We start from the raw sequence: 6,808 nt of genomic DNA on the forward strand, positions 1-6,808 counted from the left end.
TCAAAAGTAATTGTTAAATCACAAATTTATATGTTTGATTACCATAATGAATTAAGTAGGCAACTGCTTACAAATATGACTTCAAGCTAGGTGTGATGTCACACACCCACAACCCCAGTACTTGGGAGACAGCAGCAGGAGAACTGTTGCAAGTTCAAGGCCAGCCTGAACTTCATAGTGAGTTCCAGGGCAACTAGAGGGCTACCTAGCAAGACCCTGCCTCAAAAACAAAATTTAAAAATTGATTTCAATTTTCAAAATAATACATGTAATGAATACATTTCATATATCACATATATTCACACATATAGATCCTGATTCCTGCCTCTCCCTAGACATATTGGACTCTCTTTTATTGTGTAATTCTTTACTAACTTGATCAAAGTCATTTGTTAAATGGCTGCATTGATAACACATGGACTGCTGTGAGGAGAAAATGGGCAATGTCTGACACATAATACGATACCAAATATATGTATTAGCCTCCCTATGTTAATCTTTACACAAGACAGGACAATGTCCAAACACATCCAGCATATTAATTAGTTATGATTAGGTAGGATATGCTTTCATATTTAATGATAGAAAGCTTTGCTATCTTTATGTGGTACACAGTACCTGGTGTGGAGGATCAAGCAAATCCTCCCCTCACTGCAGTATATTTTTTCATGTCCTTTCTCACTATATTCTTTGCTCTGTGTTTTGATGACGGAATAACAGCATGTAAAGGGGTGTCTGTTGCATACATGAAACACTGAGATCAGGAGGCCCAAGTCCCCAATTCCAGGCCTGTCCATGATTATAGGACCATTAGGAATTACTTAGCCTGTGCTAACATCAGCTCTATGCTGGCTAGCTTTATAACAACTTGACACAAAAACTAGAATTATTGGAAGGAACCCCAATTGAGAAAATGCCTCCATAAGGTCCAGCTGTAAGGTATTTTAATTAGGATTAGTTATGGAAGAAAGAGGGCCCAGCCTATTGTGGGTGGTCCCATCCCTGGGCTGGTGGTCCTGGGTTCTACAAGAAAGCAAACTGAGCAAGCCATGAGGAGCAAGCCAGTATGCAGCACTCCTTCATGGCCCCTGCATCATCTCCTGCCTCCAGGTTCCTGCCCTGTTTGAGTTCCTATGCTGACTTCCTTCAATGATGGACTATGATGTGGAAGTGTAAGCCTTTACATAAACCCTTTCATCCGCAACTTACTTTTTGGTCATGGTGTTTCATCACAACAATAGAAACCCTAACTAAGATAAGCCCTGACATAAGAAAAGAGCATCTTTCAGACTTTCCCATGCTAGTGCATGGAACACTAGCAGAATCCACCTTCTAACCACTTTACTTATTCACTGGTTTTTATTTAATTGCTAAATCATAATTGTGTATATTCTTTCGGTACAATGAAAGATTGTGATTTATGAATTTACACTAGAAAGATTAAACTAACTTTTTCCCTCTTGAGGTGTCTAACTTTTCCTCATTGAAACACAACCTTGTCCTCTACAAAGTTCATACTTTGTTACAAAAATGTAAAAATTGTCCCCTAATGGTTTATGAAAGTTTACAATTTTGTGGTGGGCCACATTCAATGCTATCCTTTTGGCTTAGTTTGGACACGCCTGTGTGCTGTGTATGCTGTGAATGTTTTGCTCTGATTGGTTAATAAATAAAGTGCTGATTGGTCAGTAGCCAGGCAGGAAATATAGGCGGGACAAAAAGAGAGGAGAATTCAGGGAAGAGGAAGGCTGAGTCAGAAGACGCTGCCAGCCACCACCAGGTGTAAGCCACGAGCCATGTGGCAAGGTATAGATTTATAGAAATGGGTTAATTTAAGATGTAAGAGCTAGTCAAGAGTCAGCCTGAGCTAATGGTGAAGCAATTTTAACTATTATGAGCTTCTGAGTGATTATTTTATAAGTAGGCTGTGGAACTGCGGGGGCATGAGTGGGACTGGCGAAATCTCCAGCTCCAAATGGTGCCCAAGGGCTCGAGTTTCCACCTGAGAATATTTAATAAGCAATTATATTTTTTAATTATTATTTATTTATTTTTTATTATCAGCTTGATACAAATTCTTATCCTAATAGTGAAACGTTTCACTGAGGCTTGCCCAGTGATTGAGTAAAACCAAAACTTATTATAAGCCACAGTCATCCTCGGGTCCTCCCTGCTATGTAGCCTCCCTTGTTCTGTGGGTTGCAGTCTGATTGTTCTTTGCTGTATATCTACTATCCACTATGAGTGAGTACATACCGTGTTTGTTAATAAGCAATTCTAAATGGAGCCACAACATGTGGGCTTGAGCTACTTCATGTTACACAGAGGTGTATCCAAGCTGTGCGCTATGCTGTGTGGTGGATTTAGCCTTTGCTAGTACAAAAAAAAGAGGTTTCTGGGCTACACACTGCTCTGATAGAAGCATAGACCCACTGCTTCTGAGAGGTGATGGTATACATGGCTCCCAAACTAGAGCTGGCAGTAAAGGTAGTTCTGCCATGTTGGGAAGCTGAGGTGGGCAGAAATGTTGCAGTTTAAAGCAATAGATTCACAATAAGACAGATTCAGATGAAATAGTTTACAATATGTGTAAAAATGTACGTAGGCATAAAAGAGAGAGAAAAAGAAATATAGAGAGTTATATAAAGAAATACATAGTTTTAAAAAATAAAGTCTTTAAAGAAAAAGTAAAAGTAATATAAAAAATAAGCTATGTATAGATGGATATTACACAGAGAATCTGGATTGTGTTGTCTTTGATATTTTTAACTGCAGAAAGACATTTGATTATAAAGCCTGCTCAGGTAAACAAATATGTATATTTTAAAGGTACCTTGACTTCAAAATTTGGATCTAAGGATATGTTGCTTTGGAAAGGAGGCTCTGCTTTTGTTTCCACAGAAAGCAAGAGGTTATGGATTTGTTCCAGATTAAGATACATGAGGTTTGACCAGCCAAGACCACCAGAAAGGTCTCCGATGACACCATGTCCCAGATGATCCAACATCCAGAACCGTTTCAAGGCAACCGGCTCAGACAATACAGACTCACAGACTACTCTATAATCCAAAAATTTTCTTTATGTTCCCATAAGAATGCAGTGCCCTCATCTAGCTGGCTTTGGAGATGGAATTGGCTCACTCCTTCTCTAAACCCAAGCATATTGCTAAAAAAAAAAAAAAAAAAAAAAAAAAAAAAAAAAAAAAAGGTTGAGAAATTTTTCTGTCCCATATCAGAAGAGCCCTCTGGTGTGGGACAGAGAAAAACCAATATTTTTATTTAAAACAGGTTGATTATAAATGCAATCTCACTCAAAAGAAGAAAAGGGGATAGTATAGATGTATAGGATGAAAGGGTAGATTAATGAACCTACTTTTAGAGAACAACAACTTGTTTAGAGATGTTTTACATTGCTATGGATTTTAGTTTACTGATACAAATTTATTTTTGGTTGTGAGCCTAGCCTTTAAAGGCTGAGCTATCTCTCCAGCCCATGATACAAATTTAAAGTTAATTTTGTTGTGCTGTATGTATATTTATACTCTTGTTTAAGGTATTATGTTTGTGCAGCCCATTTAAAATCGTAGTGGATAATTAAGAAATACAGATTAACAATTAGTTTTCTATGATAGTCAAACTTATAGTCATGTTAAGCTTTCTAGGTATACATAGATATAATTCAATTAGGTATGTAATCTTCAAACACTTCAAAGACCTACAGAATATGGCATTTAAAATGTTTTAAAAATTTAGACTTTCTGGATAGTGAGACATGTGCTCCTGGCAGCACCGATTTACTTCAGAGAGGAGGATGAGCATCGAAGACACTATATATGGAGTTTATCTTCTTCTTGGCAAAAATAGCCATTTGGGCAAGAAAATGTTTTTGCCTGGACTTCTTGATCGACTGGACATACAGGACCTATGGGAAGGTGACCACTGAGCTTTGCTTGGCAAAATGATCCTTTAGGTGCCTCTTTTGCAGAGGAAACTGCCAGACATTCTACAGGACACAGAGAGAAATGAATGAGAGACTCTAGGGCTGTTGGCTGAAGACAGATGCCCCAACTTTACAGAGGAACTTTGGATGGCTGTCCAGGCTGCCAGTTGCCTCTGTCCACTCTTGCAAGACTCCCAAAAGTTGCTTGCATCATTCTCCCATTTCTCAGGTAATATTATATTCTTCTGAGGTCTTTGGTGTAGTTGAAGACAAGATAGTTTTAATTTCCTTAGCTATGATAAAAGATAAGTTAGATATAAAACCTTAGACTCACAAATATAGGATAGATAGGATATCTTCTTTAATTTTGCCAAATACAAATAGACTAGATATTATAAATAGACTAGATATTGTAACTGTAATTCTTGCTTGATAATTGTTTTGTTATATGTAATTTTACTATGTGAAAGTTAAAAACCTTCCTTTTTGAAAAAGAAAAAAGAAAAGGGGAAGTGCTGTATATGCTGTGAATGTGTTGCTCAGATTGGTTAATAAATAAAGTGCTGATTGGCCAGTAGCCAGGCAGGAAGTATAGGCGGGACAAAGAGAGAGGAGAATTTGGGGAAGTAGAAGGCTGAGTCAGGGAGACACTGCCAGATGCTACCAGGAGAAACAAGATGTACCGGTAAACCACGAGCCACATGGCAAGGTATAGATTTATAGAAATGGGTTAATTTAAGATGTAAGAGCTAGTCAATAGTTAGCCTGAGCTAATGGCCAAGCAATTTTAACTAATATGAACTAATATAAACTGAGTGATTTTTTATAAGTGGGCTGCTGAACGGTGGGGGCCTGATCAGACTGGAGAAATCTCCAGCTATACCTGTGAGATTCTCTGAAGCCAATTAACCTAAACAGTTTCTCAGGATAGCCTCAGGTAACGCTTTCCATTTCTCCACGCCCAATTGTGTCTCTCATTCTGTTGCATTTATTTGGACCTGGCTTGTACATTCAGAACCTAATGTGGACAGTCACAGTCAAGAAAAGAAAAGAAAACATACACAACAACAATTGGGGTTAGCAGAGTTTGGATTTTCCATGTTCTGGCTGACATTCAGGCCCCCGTGGCTGCTTTAGGGATAGTGTCTGTTTAGAACGTGGTCTCATGTTTGCATTGCACAAGCTAGGCTTGCATGCACCTTGCCTTCTCCTACCATATTTAGTTACATAAAGACAGTCTGGTGAAGGGGTTTTAACCCTCACGGTGATTGTCCCTTGGGCCTTGGAAAAATTAGACTGTTACTCAGATTTGAAACCCAGTCCCGCTGTGTTACAGTTTCTGCTCTGGGAAATAGGGGTCTGAGTGTGATCCTATGGAGTCCCTTACATTCTCTCTCCTGTGGAGTCACTGCTGGGCGAATTAGGTAGGTAAATGGGAGCGTGCTGCCAATTCAAAGGACTTCATTGGAGATAGGGCAGGGGAAACATGTTGGGAATTAGTTCATCTCACTGTCTTCACAGATACCTAAGAAAATAAACAGTAGAGAGGGAACGGAAGGGCTGTCTAAGAAGATGTGCCTTCCCTTCAGCACCTGTAATGTGACTGGGTGTGCTGTCTTGTGGATAGATACATACAATACTAATAGACCACCATATTATCTGGTTCCCTTGACTAAAGGATCCTCCCCCTTTAAGATGTGTATTTCTGTAGGAATGAGGAAAATATAAAGATTGAAATTATTAAAAAACTTTATTATTGATTAATAAGCACTGTTTGTGTGTGTGTGTGTGTGTGTGTGTGTGTGTGTGTGTGTGTATGTGTATGTATCTGTATGTGCTCATGTGGTCCTGGGAATTGAATCCTGATACTGCACAAGCTAGCAAACTACCCTATCACCAAAATACATGATTTTAATTTTCAAATAAAAATGTCTCTCTTAATATAATAATATTTACCGGGTGGTGGTACACACCTTTAAACTCTGCACTTGGCAGGCAGAGGCAGGCAGATCTCTGAATTCTAGGCCAGCCTCGTTTATGTAGCAGAGTTCCCGGACAGCCAGTGTTACACAGACAAACTCTGTCTCGACAAATCAAAGCAAACCAAACCCAAACAATAGTATTTAAGAATATAAATAATATCCTATTTCTGGATTTTTAAAATCATTAGTATTCAGTAATGGAGAAGGGAAGCGATCAGGAGCATGCTGCTGTGAAAAGAGTCTGTTCTTCACAGTTTCTAAAAGGAGCAGTTCTGCATCCTACACCAGTCTACACAGGGGATAGCCTTGGTCAGTCTGTCTGTGCCCTCAGTGCCTGGGTGCTGTCTGTTTGCACTGATGATTACAGATGTCTTTTATTCAGTCTTACTGGCTGAAATGCTCATCTCTTCTAGAAGTATTCTCAGAGTCCCATCAGACAAACCTAGCCCATCTTTCCTTGACTTAGTCAAGTTGGCACATCAAATTACCACAGGCACAAGTAGGACCGACTGTCTGCTTCCTCACGTAGCATGAGAATTTGGCAGTGTTCATATTCACCGTTGAAACTTTTCTTTATTGTATATTCCAACCGTAACCAGGATGTCTGTTTTTGTATATCTAAGAAAATCATATATTTCACTAAACTTTAATACTTGCTAATATGACATTTTGGTGTTAGAAAGTGGGATTATTCTGTTTTTTCCTATCATGCTTTCTTATATTTGTCTTAGTTCACATTATGCCTCAGATATACCTTGGGGTACTTCCAGGGTTTAAAGGGAAACTCTGATAACTGAATTATGTCAGTTAAACACCCCATTTAAAAAGAAAATGTAAGAGAAGAAAACTCTGTACATTGCTGCTTTTCTTTGAAGAAAACCAAGAC

This window comes from Peromyscus leucopus, chromosome X (genome assembly GCF_004664715.2).
Source record: "Peromyscus leucopus breed LL Stock chromosome X, UCI_PerLeu_2.1, whole genome shotgun sequence".
Classification (NCBI taxonomy): Eukaryota; Metazoa; Chordata; class Mammalia; order Rodentia; family Cricetidae; genus Peromyscus; species Peromyscus leucopus.